A 19,123-nucleotide genomic window follows, 5' to 3' on the forward strand; every position below is an offset into this window, starting at 1 on the left:
TTCTTTGGAAAAAGGAGCAACATCAGAAGGTAAGGAACATCAAGACTGAAATTGAAAGCCTGGTTGTCCAGATCCCCCAAAGTTGTTAATATTCTGATCCAGGACTGAACCAGTGCCCTTCCCAGCAACAGTGACTGGCCTGCAGAACTAAACTTTGAGCTCTCTTGTTGTTGTTTTTGTTAAGTGCTGTCAAGTTGGTTCTGACTCATAGCGACCCTATATAGAGTTTCCAAGGAGCGGCTGGTGAGCTTGAATCACTGACCTTCTCGTTTAGACTTTGCAGTCCAGAGCATTAACCCACCACGCCACACCCGGACTCCTTGAGCTCTTTAAGTGGTCCCATTTCTTCTGTTAAAAAACAAAACAAAACGGTCCCATGGCACCATTGGATAAGCACTCAAGGTCAGTTTGAACTGCAAAGTTAGCAGTTCAAACTTACGAGCCACTACTCAGAAACCCTATACAGGGTCACTATGAGTCAGAACTGACTCGATGACACTTAACAATATTGTCCACATAAGGAACCCTTGTATCATAATAGATTGATTACAAACTGGATTGTTAACTGCAAGTTCAGAAGTTCCAATCCACCAGTCACTCCATAGGAGAAAGATGAGGCTTTCTGCACCCATAAAGATTGACAGCCTTGGAAACCCTATTCAGGATTGCTATGAGTTGGAACCAATTTGGTGGCATACAACCACGACCACTACCTTTTTTGTGTACACATACAAAACTTTGGAAAGAGTGTTGCTTGAGCCTGTCTAGGTTCATCTTGCAAAACTGGCTTTTCTGTCAATAACACTGCTCTGCTTTTCCTTCTGTGTGCTTTGGTAGTTCCAGCATGGCTATAAAATTTATTCAAGGAAAACTGGCATTTATCTTGGGTTCACTTGCACTGAGCAAAGCTGATAAACAGATGGGGGCTTGCCAGGCCAAGGCTAATTTGGTTAGCACTTTACAACATACAAATGTCAACCTTTATGTCGGCAGGGGTTATGTATTGCTAATTGGAAAGTGATTGGTCTGTTATTTTCTAAGGGGAATGCTCACATCCTTTAAAGGATCCATTTCCCAATTTTTGTAAGATGTCTTCCATTATGAAGTAAATGGGAAACAAAGGATAGAAAATGACTTTCTGGCATTGTTGAAAATAAAGGAGTCAAATAACCCTGCTGGTATCTCTAAGGGCTTCAGAAAAAGAAAAAAATGAAATCAACAAGATCTGATTGGATGCTTACAAATAAGCTGACAATTCAGACAAAATGTTCCACCCCGGTGTCTCTGACATTTTCTCTTTTTTGTCCCAGCTAAAAGCTCTGGGAGGATCAGAGACCTCACCCCAGTTATTTACTCTGGGAACAATTGATGATATCTGAATAATAATGCCTCCCTCTGACCATGACTAATTGAATTGCTGCATGTGGACAGTGGCAAGGGTTCTGCTCAGTCAATCACCATGGCTTCTCAAGTAGCTGAGGACAGTGATTGACGCTGCAGGCTTTCCAGCAAGCACCCTTGAACACCTAAGAACAGGGGTGTGAACCTGCATTCTGAGTTTCTATTAACCTATGGCTTCCAAGATAGAAGCCTGGTATCAGGAGTCAAAGATGAGTGTGGCGATTAGAAGAGAGGAGGAAGGTCAACTTGTCCCCACCTCCACCGTGGCCCTCACCTTATTTGAAGCAAGTCCTTGTCATGGCGATGCATGAGAAAATATTTGTCCAGTGACCATACAGGTACAGAGGAATTGTACCACATTTGGCTAGTTTGGGGTGCAAGGAAACCAACTTGTTTGGTATATAAAAACTGAACTCGGCTGAGGATGTGCCCTTTAGTAGGATGTTTTGAAGGAAGCATATCTTGAAGAAGAGGAGCCAGGAAAAGGAGGCAGAGAGAGAGAGGTGGTCGTTGGGAATGGGGTCTGTGGTGAGTCTATAGTCCAGCAATGGGCGACCTGGATGTCTGACTGTCCCATTGTCTGCACTGTGTTTACATAGTAGAACCATGCAGCTGGGTCCCTAGGCACAGTGGGACTTTGTTCTCCCAGCGTGAAGGTGACCCTGGTGAACCGCAATCAGGGAAGCCTATGTTACATTCCCGTTCTCTGTGGGGGATTGGACACTGTCTAAGTTGTCCAATTACAGGATCAGCAGTTTCTACCTTGATTTAAGTTAGTCTAAACCAGACATCATGTTGGCATCTTTGGATAAGACCTGTGGATGCCATCCTCACTTTGCTGAGTGGCAGAGATCCACTGGGATGAGCATTTCTGGGCAGACACTAGAAGCCTGGAGCTTTCATCAGCCTTCTTTCTGGTAAGTTCACTGGCAGGGACCACAGTGGGCAATCCACGTTAACCTGTTAAATCCCTTCAAAACAATTGCTTCTTTATTTTCTTATCAGTTAACTAGGCTTTAAAAGTTATCCCTATTACCAACTGTTATCATTTTATTGTACACAAGAGTTTCTCTGCTCCGTTTTCTCACTTATGAATGAAGTATGTTCTGTCCTTCCTGAACCTTGCCTAAATATCTGTATGCTGTTCTTTAAAAAAAAAAAAAATGAGAGAGAGAGATTTTTAAAATCCTCTGTACTTTTTCTATTTCATTGCTGATAACAAAATGGGTTACATTAGCTGTTAACTGCAAAGTCAGCATTTCCAATCCACCAGTCGCTCCATGGGAGAAAAATGAGGTTTTCTATTCCCATAAAGATTTACAGCCACAAAAACCCTATATAAGATCGCTATAAGTTGGGACTGACTCAACGACACACAACAACGACATAAAACAAGAGGAAGGAGCCCTTGCTAACTCAGCAGCAGTCCCTACCTTTGCAGGGTCAGGATTCAACACTCTGTTACCTGAATTCTGAACCCCTGCAGGAAAAATGATCTTTTCAGCATATCCTGATTCCCAATCTCACTTGTTCACATGAACAAGATAGATGGCAAAAGTGGGAATTTCCTGAGCTTCAATCAAGTGAAGAATATTTTCAGGCCCTCAAATCCAGGCAATAATAGCATTTTAGTCCCTGGTTTCTGATCCCCAGCCCAGCTACTAAACAAATAATGTGACCACCCTGGCGGAGGCCACACTCCTGGGGTTAAGATATTCCGCCTAAAATCCTCTTGCTCTTTCTTAGCCGATATTCATGGCCACTATTCTTGTGCTTTGAATACCAAACACAGGGAGACAGAGCTGGGTTAGGGCTGTCCAAATGAGGGGGGAGGGATGCGTAAGGAGAAATACTTGCCCTTGCAACTCATATTTTTTTTTTTTTTAAATAGTCCAAATACTATCCCAGAAGCCTGATCCTTCCCTTTGTTAAGAAGCAACAAAATTTATTAATACAGGAACTCCGAAACCAATGCAATTTATAGAAAGACAACCTGTCTAGCTCTGAGATTATGTTAAAACCCTAGGAATTGTTACTCCTCTAACTCAGATTCATGAAAGTGAGTTTTACTTTATTATTGGTTAACTATGAAGGGGTGCACTCCCTAGTATGTTAATTTCTCCTAATAGTTTCTTATTATAACATCATACTTTTGAGTCCTGTTGTGATGCTGTAGGACAACCACTGAACTACTAACCATAATTGAGCATGGTGGCTCCGTACCATAAGCACTGGACTGGGAACCACAAGATATGCAGTTCAGCACTGCCAACCTTCCGTGGGACAAAGATGAGGCTCTCTACTCCCATGAAGATTTAAAACCTCAGAAACCCTATACAGAGTTGCTATAAGTCTTAACAACCACTTTATACTTTTGGTCTATACGTCATCAACATACCACCCTTTCTTCACTCTCTTGAAATGAGGCTCAAAGTGAATACTTAAGCGGAAAATAATCAGGGAGTAGGGGAGAGGCAAAGGAATTAGGCAGGAGTTTCCAGAGGAAACCAGTTACAGACTGATGGAAACCCAAGTCTATGGCCCTTAATCACCCTTTAGGTCTAGAATTGAACTCACCCTTGTGGCTTAATTTTTCTCCCAAATAATAAGGGTCTATAATGGGAACAATAACACTAGTAAGATACAAACACCTTAGGATAATCAGTTATTTGAGATCAAATGGGCAGATAAACCCAAGGACAACATCCAGAAAGATTTTCACGAAATTTAATCATTTAAATACACAAGATTTTACCTGCTACATGTTAGAATCCATGGACATAGTGCTCTGTGAGATGGGCAGAACACACTTGTGAATGGAGCATCTTATGAAAAAACAGTGGTCCTCATCTACTATCAGCATTAAGAACTACTCAGATGCTATGCTTAACTGATATGGTTGATACAAACCAGTAAGCCTTTCTCTGTACTACTTCTACATAATCTTCCCCATTAGAGGTGTCTTTAGTATAGAATCCATAGGAAATCAGAACAAGAAGATAGCCAAGTGTGTCAAATCATTCAATATAACCCCTCCAGTCTATGGATGAGAACGTGGGGGTCAGAAAGAAAAGTCATTTACCAACAGTTACACATAGAAAAATCAAGTAGGAAATAAAATGACAGGTTTCTGACTCTTAATCCAGTGTAGTTACTGATATTTTAACTTTAGACCTTTGTTGTTGTTGATGTTGTTGTTAGGTGCCATCGAGTTGATAGCAATCCACGGTGACCTTATGCACAGCAGAATGAAACACAGCCCGATGCAGGGCCAACCTCACTACTGTTGCCACTCTTGAGTCCATCGATGCTACCACTTGGACAATCCATCTTGTTGGGGGTCTTCCTCTTTTTCTCTGACCCTCCACCTTCACAAACATGACACCCTTCTCCAGTTAGAAGATGGAGATTGGCCATCTTGGCCTCCAAGGAGCACTCTGGCTGCACTTCTTCCAAAATGGATCTGTTGGTTCTTTTGGTAGCCCATGGCACTTTTATTATTCTCTTCCAACACCATAACTCAAAAGCATCAATTCTTCTACGGTCTCAATTATTCACTGTCCAACTTTCGCATGCAGACGAGGTTATTGAAAATACCATGGTTGGGTCAGGTACACCTTAGTCCTCAAGCTGACATCTTTGCTCTTCAACACTTTAAAAAGGTCTTGTGCAGCAGATTTGCCTAATGCAATACATCATTTGATTTCTTGGCTGCTGCTTCCATTAGTGTTGATAGTTGATCTAAGTATGAAGTCCTTGACAACTTCAATCTTTTCTCAATTGATAAGAATGTGGTTTATTGGTCCAGTGGTGAGGATTTTTGTTTTCTTTACATTGAGATGTAATCCATACTGAAAGCTGTGCTCTTTGATCTTCATCAGTAAATGTTTTAAGTCCTCTTCACTTTCAGCAAGCAAGGTTGTATCATCTGCATATCGCAGGTTGTTAATGCAGGCATCAAATCCTGATGCCATGTTTTTCTTCATAGAACCCACCTTCTCAGATTATTTTCTCAGCATACAGGTTGAGTAAATATGGTGAAAGAATACAACCTTGTCACACAACTTTTTAATTTTAAAATATTCAGTGTTCCCATGTTCCGTTTGAACAATTGCCTTTTGGTCCAAGTACAGATTCCTCATGAGCACAATTAAGTGTTCCAGAATACTCAAACTTCACAATGTTGTCCATAGCTTGTCATGATCCACACAATTGAAAGCTTTTGCATAGTCAATAAAGCACAAGTAAATATCTTTCTGATAATCTCTGCTTTCAGCCAAGATCCATGGGAAATCAGCAATGATATCCCTTGTCCCATGGCCTCTTTTGAATCCAGCTTGAAGCTCTTGAAGTTCTCTGTCAATGTATGCTTGCAGCCGTTTCTATATTACCTTTAGGAAAACTTGACTTGCATAGAATAACAAAGATATTGTCCAATGATTTCTGTATTCCATTGGGTCACCTCTCTTTGGAATGGGCACAAATAAGGATCTCTTCCATTCAGTCTGCCAGATAGTTGTCTTCCAAATTTCTTGGCAGAGATGAGTGAGTGCCTCCTGTGCCACCTCACTTTCTTGAAAGATTTCAATTTTTATATCATCAATTCCTGGTACCTTGTTCTTTGCCAATTCCTTCAATGCACCTTGGACTTCATCCTTCAGTATCCTTGGCTCTTGATCATATGCTACCTCTTGAAACAGTTGACCATTAACCATTTCCTTTTGGTACAGTGACTCTGTTTATTCCTCCCATCTTATCTTGAAAATTTCTGCGTCATTCAATAATTTGCTGAGAGAATCTTTCAATAATGTAAGTCAAGGCTTGAATTTCTTCTTCAGTTCCCTCCACTTGAGAAATGCTGAGCATGTTCTTCCTTTTGGTTTTCTGACTCCAGATCTTTGCATATTTTGTTGTAATATTTGGTTTTAACTTCTCAAGCTGATATTTGAAATTTTCTGTTCAGCTCTTGTACATCCTCATTTCTTCCATTTGCTTTAGCATCTCTATGGTGTAGAGCAAGTGTGTGTCTCTTCTGACATCGATGTTGACATTTTCAATCTGAAATTGATCAAACAAGCATTCACGATGTGTTGAACATTACTGCTGATTGGAATGCAAAGGTTGAGAGCAAAGAGGAAGGATCAGTAGTTGGAAAATATGGCCTTAGTGATAGAAATGCTGTGAGAGATTGCATGATAGAATTCTTCAATATCAATGATTTGTTCATTTCAAATGCCTTCTTTAGACAGCATAAGAGATGACTATACACATGGACCTCTCCAGATGGAATACATAGAAATTAAATTGACTACACCTGCGGAAAGAGATGATGGAAAAGCTCCATATAATCAGTTGAAACAAGGCCAGGGGCAGATTGTGGAACAGACCATTAATCACTCCTGTGCAAATTCAAACCGAAGCTGAAGAAAATGAAAACAAGTCCAAGAGAGCCAAAATATGGCCTTGAATAGATCCCACCTAAATTTAGAGATCATTTGAAGAACAGATTTGATACATAAAACACTAAAGACCGAAGACTGGAAGAGTTGTGGGATGACATCAAGAACATGATACAGGCAGAAACCAAAAAGTCATTAAGAAGACAAGAAAGAAGAAAAAGGCCAAAATGAATGTCAGAAGAGACATTGAAACTTGCTCTCCAGCATAGAGATGCTAAAGCAAATGGAAGAAATGAGGAGGTAAAAGAGCTGAACAGAAAATTTCAAAGATCAGCTCGAGAAGATAAAGTTAAATTTTACAACAAAATGTGCAGAGATCTGGAGTCAGAAAACCAAGAGGAATAACATATTCAGTATTTCTCAAGTTGGGGAAACTGAAGAAAAAATTCAAACCTAGGCCTTCATTATTGAAGGATTCTCTGGGCAAATTATTGAATGATGCAGAAAGCATCAAGAGAAGATGGAAAATAAACAGACTCACTGTACCAAAAGGAAATGGTTGATGTTCAAACAATTCAAGAGGCAGCACATGATCAAGAGCCAATGATACTGAAAGATGAAGTCCAAAGTGCATTGAAGGAATTGACAAAGAACAAAGCAAAAGGACCTGATAGAATAAAAATTGAAATCTTTCAAGAAAGTGAGGTGGTACAGGAGGCACTCACTCTCATCTCTGCCAAGATATTTGGAAAACATTTATCTGTCCAAATGATTGGAAGAGATCCGTATTTGTGCCCATTCCAAAGAGAAATGAAGAAATCATTGGACACTATCTTTGATATCCCATGCAAGTAAAGTTTTACTAAAAGTAATACAGAAACAGCTGCAAGCATATATTGACAGAAAACTTCCACGGGTTCAAGCTGGATTCAGAAGAGGCCGTGGAACGAGGAATATCATTGCTGATGTCTGATGGATCTTGGCTGAAAGCAGAGAATATCAGAAAGATGTTTACCTGTGCTGTATTGACTATGCAAAGGCTTTTCACTGTGTGGATCATGACAAGCTATGGACAACATTGTAAAGTATGAGTATTCCGGAACACTTAATAGTGCTCATGAGGAATCTGTATCTGGACCAAGAGGCAGTTGTTCGAACACAACATGGGAACACAGGATGTTTTAAAATTAAGAAAGTTGCGTGATAGAGTTGTATTCTTTCACCATACTTACTCAGCCTGTATGCTGAGCAAATAATCTAAGAAGCTGGATTGTATGAAGAAAAATATGGCATCAGGACTGGAGGAAGACTCATTAACAACTTGCAATATGCAGATGGTACAACCTTGCTTGCTGAAAGAGAAGAAGACTTTTGAAGATCAAAGAGAACACCCTTTGGTATGGATTACATCTCAATTTAAAGAAAACAAAAATCCTCACCACTGGGCCAATAAACAACATTCTTACCAAAGGAGAAAAGATTGAAGTTGTCAAGGACTTCATACTTCTTGGATCAACTATCAACACTCATGGAAGCAGCAGTCAGAAAATCAAAGGACGTATTGCCTTAGGCAAATCTGCTGCACAAGACCTTTTTAAAGTGTTGAAGAGCAAAGATGTCAGCTTGAAGACTAAGGTGTGCCTGACCCAAACCATGATATGTTCAATAACCTCATATGTATGCGAACACTGGACAGTGAATAAGGAAGACCGTAGAAGAATTGAAGCTTTTGAGTTATGGTGTTGGAGGAGAATATTGAAAGTGCCATGAACTGCCAAAAGAAACAACAGATCTGTGTTGGAAGAAGTGCAGCCAGAGAGCTCTTTTGAGGCCAGGATAGCCAAACTTCATCTCTCATACTTGAGAAATATTGTCAAGAAGGACCAGTCGCTGGAGAAGGATATCATGTTTGGTAAGGTGGAAGGTCAGAGAAATAGAGGAAGACCCCCAGCGAGGTGGATTTGCAAAATGGCAGCATCAATGTGCTGAAGCATGGCAACAATTGTGAGGTTGGCCCAGGATCAGGCAGTGTTTCATTCTATTGTGCATAGGGTCACTATGAATTGGTACCTACTAGATGGCACCTAACAACAATGACATGTCCAGTAGAAGCAAGCCAGTGTCACTGTCCTCACTTCTAAGGAGCATTCTGGTCCTATGGTGTGTTGTTAAATTCCATTGGGTTGCCTTAACTTATAGTGGCCTTATACAAAAGAAAACACTGCCTCATCCCATGCCATCCTCACAGTTGTTGTTATGCATGACCCCCATGCTAATGCCACTGGGCCAATTCATCTTGTTGGTGGACTTCCTCTTTTTTGTTGATCCTCCACTTTACCAAGCATGATGTCCTCCTCCAAAGACTGGTTCCTCCTGGTCATTATCCTAGCTTCTACAGAACATTCTTGTTATACTTCTTTTAACATATATTTGTTTGTTCTTCTGTAAATCCATGGTACTTTTAATACTCTTCTCCAACACCAGAACTCAAATGTACCAATTCATTTATTGTCTTCCTTTAACCCTGTCCAAATTTCATACCCAAAGGAGACTACTGAAAATATTATGGCTTGTTCAGGTGTACCTTATTCTTCAACCTGACACCTTTGCTCTTGAACACTTTAGAGAGGTATTGTGCAGCAGATTTGCCTAATGCAATATAGTGTATCATTTCTCGATTGCTATTTCTATGCATGTTGATAGTGAATCTAAGTAAAATGACAATTTCAAACTGTTCTCCACTTACTATGATGTTATTTCTTGGTCTCGTGTTGAGGAATTTGTTTTCTTTACTTTTATGTGCCAGACATACTGAAGGTTATGTTCTTTAATCTCTATCAGTAGGTATTTTAAGTCCTCTTCTCTTTTTCAAGCAAAGTTGTATCATCTGCATTTTGCAGATTGTTAATGAGTATTCCTCTAATCCTCATGTCACATTCTTCTTCATATGATCCATATAATTGTATTATTTGTTCAGCGTTCAGATTCAATAAGTATGATTAAAAATACAACCCTGGTGCACACCTTTCCTGATTTTAACCACTCAGTATCCCTTTGCTCTGTTCAAACTACTGCCTTTTGATCTGTGTATGGGTTCTTCATGAGCACAATTAAGTATTCTAGAATACTCATTGGCCACAATGTTGTCTATAGTTTGACACGGTGCACACAGTAAAACTTTGTATAGTCAATGAACACAGGTAAACATATTCCTTGTACTCTCTGCTTTCAGTCAACATGCACCTGACATCAACAATGATATCCTTTATTCTAGGTCCTCATTTGAATCCTCCATGGACCTCTGGTAGTTCCCTCTCAATATACTGTTGCAACAGTTTTAAAATTATCTTTAGCAAAATTTTACTTGTATGTGATATCAGTCATATTGTCCAATGATTTCCACATTCCCCTGGGTCATCTCCCTTTGGAATGGGCACAAATATGGATCTCTTCCAATCAGTTGGCCAAGTAGCCTGTCTTTCAAATTTCTTGGCATAGATAAGTGTGTGCCTCCAGTACTGCATCAATTTGTTGAAACATTTCAATTTGTATTCCATCAATTCCTGGATGGAGCCTTGCTCTTTACCAGTGCCTTCAATGTACCTTGGAATGGTTGAACATTGACCATTTCTCTTTGGCACAATGACTCTGTGTATTCCTCACATCTTCTTTTGATGTTTTCTGCATTATTCAATATTTTTACAATAGAATATTTCAATATTGCAATTTGAGGCTTGGTTTTTTTCTTCAGTTATTTTTGCTTAGGGAACTGCTGAGCATGTTCTTCCCTTTTGGTTTTCTAACTCCAGGTACTTGCATATTTCATTCTAATACTTGACTTTGTCTTCTTGAGCATCCCATTGAAATTATTGGTTCTGTTCTTTTATCTCCTCATTCCTTCTACATGTTCTACTCTGGAAAGCAATGTTCAGAGTCTCTTTGACATCCCTTTTACTTTTTCATTTTCTTCCTATATGATGTTTCTCATATCATTCCACAACACTTCTGGTCTTTAGTCATTACTGTCTAATGCATTAAATTTGTTCTTGAGATGATCTCTAAATTCAGACTGGATATATTCCAGGTCATATTCTGGGTCTTGTGAACTTCTTTTAATTTTCTTCAGCTTCAGCCTGAACTTGCATATGAGCAATTGATGGTCTGCTCCAGAGTCTGCCTCTTGACTTGCTTTGGATGATGATATGGAGCTCTTCTACCGTCTTTTTCCAAAGATGTAGTCAACTTGATTTTTGTGTATTACATTTGGTGAGATCCATGTATATAGTTGTCTTTTATGTTGTTTAAAAAAGATATTTTTTTTTTAAAAAAAAAAAGGTATTTCCAATGAATAAGTATTGGTCTTGCCAAATTCAATCATATGATCTCCAGCATTATTTCCAACACCAAGGCCATATTTTCCAACTTCTGATTCATTCTCTTTGTTTCCTTCATATGGTGTAGCAGGACAGAATTCTAGAGATGTGGTTAGGATAATACTGGACTGATAACCCACCAGATGCCTCTGGGACATCCTATACAGGGTCACTATAAGTCAGAACCACGGCAACTACACTTAACAACAACAACAACCACTTAGCACATCCCTCAGCTAATGACTGAAAGAAGTTTGAAGATAAATGCCCTAATTCCTTTGTTCCTCCTTTAGGATAACTTGGAGACATGTGCTCTATACTGTTCCCAGAGCTCTTCCATGGGATTAAAGGCCAGTTGCCACAGTGGCCCTTAATTTACATGATAATATTTCTTGTTATCCTTATGTACCTTTCTTCATCCACCATCCAATGTTTCTCAGTCACCTCCCAAATGAATTGGTGGTGGTGGTGTGTTGTGGAATCAGTCCTAACTCACAGCGACCCTGCATAGGGCTTTTGAGACTGTAAATCTTTACAGGAGCAGAAAGTCTCATCTTTCCCCCTCAGAATGGCTGGTAGTTTTGAATTCCTGCCCTCAACGTCAACAGCCCAACTTGTAACCACTATGCTACCAGCACTCTTACCAAATTAACTTCCTACCTTAAATTCTTACCTAAGGATAGGTCTAATGGTAATAAGTATGATTCTCTTCTCAATCAAATTCAGACACACTTAACAATCATTTTCACAGCTACTTGTTTATAGAAAAAGCAACTAGAAATTGTGGGTACATATAGGCAGAATAAAGCAGAGACCATCACAACTCTCTGACTCTAAAACTTTTCAGATGAATTAATTCAAATATCTATCCAAAGTCTTCTTATTTGAGCTGGTTGACTCAACCCACGTATAGACACTGAAATCCCTGCCAACCCAGTTTGCATGACAATTTCAGTTCTGTGTACACTCCATAACTTAACTTCCCTGTAAAATTTCCACAGGGAAATCAATGTCTGCCTGTATATTTATTTGTTTGTTTTTAGAAGTCAGGTGGGCTGTCTATGTTTATCAACCTAGTCTGGCTTGCATATATATTGCAGATAAGGACAAATCAGCATACTACTGAGAATGCTTTTTCTTAGAATGCTTTCATGTTTCTTAATATTTCCACGATTGTGATAGAAGCAGATAGAAGAGACAAAGGGAGAGAGAGGGAGGGAGAATATGTTAAGCAAAATATCAGCAGGTATTATTATCATTAGATGTTGGTTAGTGTATAAGGAAAATATATAGCTTCTTTTATTGCAAGGAACTGAAGCAGTCACTGTTCTTTATATTAAATAATAGGAATGAGATTGAGTAGTAAAGAGAAGATCTAAGGTTGAATTGTACACAAAACATAAAGTGACAAATTCCCAGGATGTCAGCCTATTAGGCAGTGTCCAAGATGTAGGATAGGAGTCCTGGTGTGGCACGGTGGGTTAGTGCACTGAACTGCAAAGTCATTTAAACTACAAGGTGGGTGGTTCAAGCTCATAAACCACTCCTCAAAAACCCAATACAGGGTCGCTATGGATCGGAACTGACTCGACAGCACTTAACAACAACAACAATAACAAAGCTGTAGGATAAACACTGGATCATGAGGTTGTTTTAAACCACAAGGTTGGTAGTTGAAAATCACCAGCCCCTTCTTGGAAACGCTATACAGGATTGCTATAAGTCAAAACTGACTTGATGGCACTTAACAACAACAACAATAGGATCACCAGGCAAATGACTGCTTCCTTCGTATATCAGAGTTGGGTGGGGGTAGAAAGATAAAGTATTAATGTCTTCAAATTCAGATTAGACAGGTAACTATTGAGTATACCTCTGTGAGCTATTGTTGCTATTGTATGCCTTTGAGTAGATTCTGACTTATCACTATAATTACCCAATGTAACAGAGTAGAAATGCACCCATAGGATTTTCTTGGTTGAAATCTTTAAGGAATCAGACTGCCAGGTCTTTCTTCTGTGGAACCACTTGCGTGAATTCAAACCACCAACTTTTCCATTAACAGACAAGTGCTTAATCATTGTGCCATCAGACTCCTTCCCTGTGAGGTAGATATTATATTAATATAAAGAAAACAAACATGGGCAGAACATTATGTTTTATTGAAGGAGTATACTATATAATATGAAAAATGCAAATATGTGTCAAAATATGCATTATAATAACATGGGATTATTGTAAATAAATAAACATTTATGGTGTAGCAACATGCCAAAGGATCAAGAAATTGAATCCATAGTTTAGAGAGATGTTAAATCCACCTGTAAAATTTAGAAAAGGTTTTCTAGAAGAGTCTCTCCAATGATGGGTTTTGAAGTATGAACAGGAATTGACAATACAAGCAGAAGGACCAGATACATAAAAGAGGAATGAAGTTTAGAAAACATATCAAGACTTGTTATAGCCTCCAAAGTCCTTCTCCTTAATATAAAAATGACAATATAGATTTTTTCATAAAAATCATGGGAGTATTTTAAAACAAGATGTATACTCTCCATGGTCCAGAACTTTTAAAGAATCCTAGTAAAATGGAAGGTTAATAAAATTGTATGAAAATAGGAAATACTGCCCAAAGCAAAAAACAAAACAAAACAAAACAAAAAAACCCCACAAAACAGAGAATAAATTAATTGTAGTCAAAAGAGCAAACACACACCTCCTATCCTGCCTTATGGTGAAGAGTGATCAGCAAAAGGCCTGCTAAAGGTTGAAAACAGTGAGGGGAGAGCCCCAGGCCCTAGAGATGGGCAACATCTGAGTACTGTTGGTGCACAGAGAGAGGTAAGGGGAGTTCTAGCTTACAATATGGCCAACAAGATGGCCCAACCACCTACAAAAGCACTAGAAGTATATAGGGCAGCAGGGAGTGTTATTGATGGATTAATTGCTGGTGTTAGGTGCTGCCAAGTCAGTTCTGACTCATGGTGACCCTATGCACAACAGAATGAAACACTCCTGATGCTGGCCCATCCTCACCATTGTTATCATTGAGCTCATTGCTGCTGCCAATGCGTCAATCTATCTCATTGGAAGTCTTCCTCTTTTCTGCTGACTCTCTCACTTTATCAAGCATGATATCCTTCTCCAGGGACTAGTCCTTCCTGATAACATGTCTGAAGTATGAAAGATGAAGACTCACCATCCTGGCCTCCAAGGAGTATTCCAGCTATACTTCTTGAAGACAGATTCATTTGCTCTTCTGGCAGTCCATGGTACTTTAAATACTCTTTTTGAATGCCATAATTCAAATGCATAGATTCTTCTATGACATTCCTTATTCATTGACCAACTAATGGGCTACTGTTGTTGCTGTTGTTAAGTGTCATTGAATTGGTTCAGTATAAGGTTTCCAAGGAGCCGCTGGTGAGTTTGAACTACCAATCTTGTGGTTAGCTGTCCAGTGCTTATCCTACAGCACCACACCAAGACTGTTGATTAATAGGGGAGTTCAAATATGAAAAGAGCACACAACCAAGAGAAGTCCCTGAGTGGTGCAAGAGTTAACATGCTGGAAGCTAACCGAAAGGTTGAAGGTTAAAATCCATCCAGAGGAGCATCAGAATAAAGGCCTGGCCATCTATTTCCATAAAAACACCAGTCACTAAAACTCTATGGAACACACTTCTACTCTGACACACAGGGAGTCATCATGATTTGAAATCGCTTTGATACAACCATTTATATAACCAAGAATCATCAAACTTCTAAGGAAAAGCAATAAAGTAAATGTCAAAGCCCCAAACAAAGATTTCTAAGGAAATATAAACCCTAAAATATGCAGACACCACCCAAGTAATCTCCATATTGTCTAAAAGGGTGGCACTAGGGAAGAACACTTAGAGTGTTTTGGGGACTGGAGTTAGACATGGCATGTTATGGTTAAAAATTGGTAAGAATTTGTAAATTAGATACATTGCAAAAGACGAAGCAGACTAATCTCTGTAACACTTCAGTCCTAGGATGTTTTGGGTATAAATAATTTGGCTGTGGTAATGTATTGGAATGGAGTCCTGGCATGGCACTGAGGGTTAATGCACTGGACTGCAAAGTCTATTTGAACTGCAAAGTCAGTGGCTTAAGCTCACCAGTGGCTCCTCAGAAACCCTATACAGGGTTGCTATGGGTTAGAATCGATTCGATGGCACTTAACAACAATAACAGTATATTAGAATATATGAGTTTAAACAAGCCGACATTAAATAATCTGGTATGTCATGTGTGGGATATTGCACTAAAACAGGTTTCTCTTCATGCATAGCTTTTCTGGTCCAGGGTTTGTAGTTTATCCAAGATGATTTGTTATATCACAATCTTGAAAAGGATTGGACAGCTTATTATGAAAATAAGGTACATAAAATCCTTGCAGAGAGTGGAAGGTTTATTATGCAAATAAAGTGCACATAACTATTGTGGAGACTGGCCAATTTCTAAGCAACTTAGGTGACTATGGTCTTGGTGGGAGTCAATCCCACAGAGGTTGAGTGGTATATCCTCAGTATCATCTACAAGAAGAACCTAGAATTGTGTTATGTCCTTTGGATTTTGAATCCCTACTCTGAGAACTTCTTAGCCCCAAAAGAAAGAGGTTTAACACAAGATTGTGTGAAATAGTGGGAGCAGCAGAACCATGAGTGGCACAAGCAGCAGGAACCAAGAGACCAGTGCTAGAAGACTGCAGTTGACTTCCTAGCCCATTAAATGAGACAGCTGTGGGAGCTTATTGGTCCAAGGAACCAGAGAGCTGAACACCATCAGTTAGAAGGCTGGAAGAGTGGGGGTGTCTCTAGGTACTTGTCAGCAGGAGTAAAGAGCTATAACACATGTCTGAGCAAAGAAGACTAGAATTACTTATAAAAGGGCCTTCAAGTTCAGCTGAAAACAGTGTCCAGCAGCAAAGGCCAGGCCAAATGTGAGACCTACCTGTAGGCCCAGTCAAGAGAAAGTCCTGACTATTGGAATGGCCAAAACAGAACTGAAAGTTGCAATGATTGAGAGCTGTCCTGAATGACAAATTATTTCCTGTCTCCTTTGTTGTTCCTGTTACCTCCAGGTTGATACTGATCCCAACTGGTGGTCTGCTGCTTCCCTAATAAACCAATCATGAAGATGGTCTGTGAGTTCCGTTGAACCATTGTAATGAATTATCAAATACAGAAAAGAACCCAGTAAAGAGTACCATTTGGGTGGGCAGCAAATGTCAGAACTGGTAAAAAGATAGTAGAATGAAGATATACCTGACTTCTACTTCATAGGAATCAACTTTGTGATGAGCATGATTCTCATCCCTCCTCCTGAATATTAGTAGGCCTTGATGCTGCTGCTGTTATAGATATTATTTGACAGTTTATCCACTTGGGGAAGTTCTGATCTGCCACCTGGCATAACTGTGAGTTGGATTAATTCAACAGCATCTAACAACAACAATATACACTTTGGGAGTTATGGTGATTAAAGAAAATTACTTCTGTGACACAGGAATGGCTGCTATGGGGGCAAATCAAATGGACAGCTGCTGATGAAAATCTGCTTCTACAAATGGATAAATTGAATGAAAGAATGGATTAATAAATGGACAAATTAGGGAGCTAGAAGAAAGAGATGGGTGGCAGAGACAAGCAAATGGAAGATATAACCGAAACTGTAAATGGGGAAAGTAAAAATATTCAAGTTCCCTCTTGAAGGAGGTTCAAAGATAGGAATAAATACAGAGGAAATAGTGGAAAATATAAGCAAAGAAGTAGTGTAAGAATTTATCCAGAGTTAAAAAAAATTTTTTTTTTTATAAATTATAAGGGCAACTTTTAAGGAAATTGAAAATAGAGTCTTGGTGAGAGAAATGATGCTGGAGATTGCATGATAGAATTTTCCAAGACCAACTTATTCATTGCATAAGTATTTTTTTTTCCCAAAACATAAACAGTAACTATACACACAGACCTCACCAGATGAAATACACAGGAATCAAATTGACTATTGTGAGAAGAGACAATTAAGAAGTTCATTATCATCAGTCAAAACAAGGTCAGGGGACTCAGGGGAATACATGAGCAGACATGTGGTCTGGCTGGTGACCATGTTGGTCATTGATAAGGGGAAGTGGGGTGAAAACAGTAGTGAAGTTGTGAGATAAGTCCAACCATGTTCAATAGACTCCTGTGAACCCAGGTGGAGACCTGGTTGGCCATCAGTATGACAAGACCTGGGGACTCCTAGGACCAGAGACAGTGACATGGCCACTGTGGACTAGAACGGAGAGTGAAGCATCCAGCTGATATGAAGTGAGGGCATATGCACAAGAACACCCATAGTTGCAGATAGTACCCACTTGACCTGGCTTCAATGGCTGGATGATCAGAACTCTACTAGAAGAAGGAAGAAGAGAAAAAAAAAAGAGTAATCTGCTACAATTTGATGAACTTGACCTACACCTATGGATGTAGTAGCTCAAAAGAGGGAACAAAGCTTTACAGTGAGGATCATTCTCACACCCTCAGTACACAGGGTTCGCAAGGATGGGCAACTTAAGACACTGGATACCCAAAATGGGGGTGGGGGGGTGCTACAAAGGCAAGAAGTGACTGCAGGGAGCCTAGTACCAGAGGGTGTGGGGGAAGGTAGAGTCTTCACTCAGTGGTTTCCAGTCTGTATGGATGGGGTTAATGAAAGGAAATAGGGATAAGACTCTTGTGGTACAATAGCGGGTAATTGCTATCAAGACTGATTGTGAGGGATGGAGATATAAAGGTAGATGTTTTGTAACAAAAGGAAGGGAATGGTTGATTTTGCAGTCCAGGAGCAGAGGTCCCTGGGACCATCAAGGGAGAAGAGTGGAATGCAGACCCCTACTTGGAGAAGCAGTGACACCAGATATGGAAGCAGAGACAATGATGTGGAGAGATGGAGTGGCTAGGGACTCTAGACCCAGAGAAGGAGAGGGGCTGTGTGCTGACGACTTAAGGGGCAGATTTGTAGGATATACGCTTTGGTTGTTTGATGATGCATGAAGGGGGTTGTAATCATGGCAAAGAAACGATATACAATAAGATGAAAGTAAAGCTAATGTTCTCCCATGTAAACAATCACGTAATTCATAATAAAACATTAAAAAAAATTATTGCAGCAGTCCATCAACAAGGAGCTGCCAGAAACTCAAGTGGAATCCAGAAGGGGACATGGAATGAGGATATCACAGCTGGATCTTTGTAGAAAGCAGAGAATATCAGAGAGATGTTTACTTGTGCTTTATTAACTATTAAAAAGCATTTGACTGTGTGAATTATAACTAACTGTGGATAACCCTGAGAAGAATGGGTATTCCAGAACACTTAATTGTGTTTGTGAGGAATTGTGCCTATACATAGACAAATAGGCATTCATTTAAATAGAACAAGGGGCTACTGAATGGCTAAAAATTATGGAAGGTGTGTATAGCTGTTGTTTCCTTTCACAGTATTTATTCAATCTTTATGCTGAACAAATAATCAGAGTAGACGGTTTATATGAAAAAGATTGTGACATCAGGTTTAGAGGAAGACTTATTAACAACTTGCAATGACACACCTTGTTTACTGGGTATGAAGAGGACTTGAAATACTTACAGATGAAGATCAAAGACTCTAGCTTTTAGTATGGATTGCATCTCAATGCAAACAAAAGCAAAATCCCCAAAATTGGACCAATAAATAACATCATGACAAATGTAGAAAAGCCTGAAGTTGTCAAAAGTTTCATTTTGTATGGATCCACAATCAGCACTCATGGAGGCAGCAGTCAAGAAATCAAATAACGTGGCTACTAAAGATGAGGCTTTCTACTCCCGTAAGGATTTACACCCTCGGAAACCCTGTACAGGGTCGCTATGGGTCGGAACCGACTCGACGGCACTTAACA

Source organism: Chrysochloris asiatica, unplaced genomic scaffold, assembly GCF_000296735.1.
Source record: "Chrysochloris asiatica unplaced genomic scaffold, ChrAsi1.0 scaffold00039, whole genome shotgun sequence".
NCBI classification, from domain to species: domain Eukaryota; kingdom Metazoa; phylum Chordata; class Mammalia; order Afrosoricida; family Chrysochloridae; genus Chrysochloris; species Chrysochloris asiatica.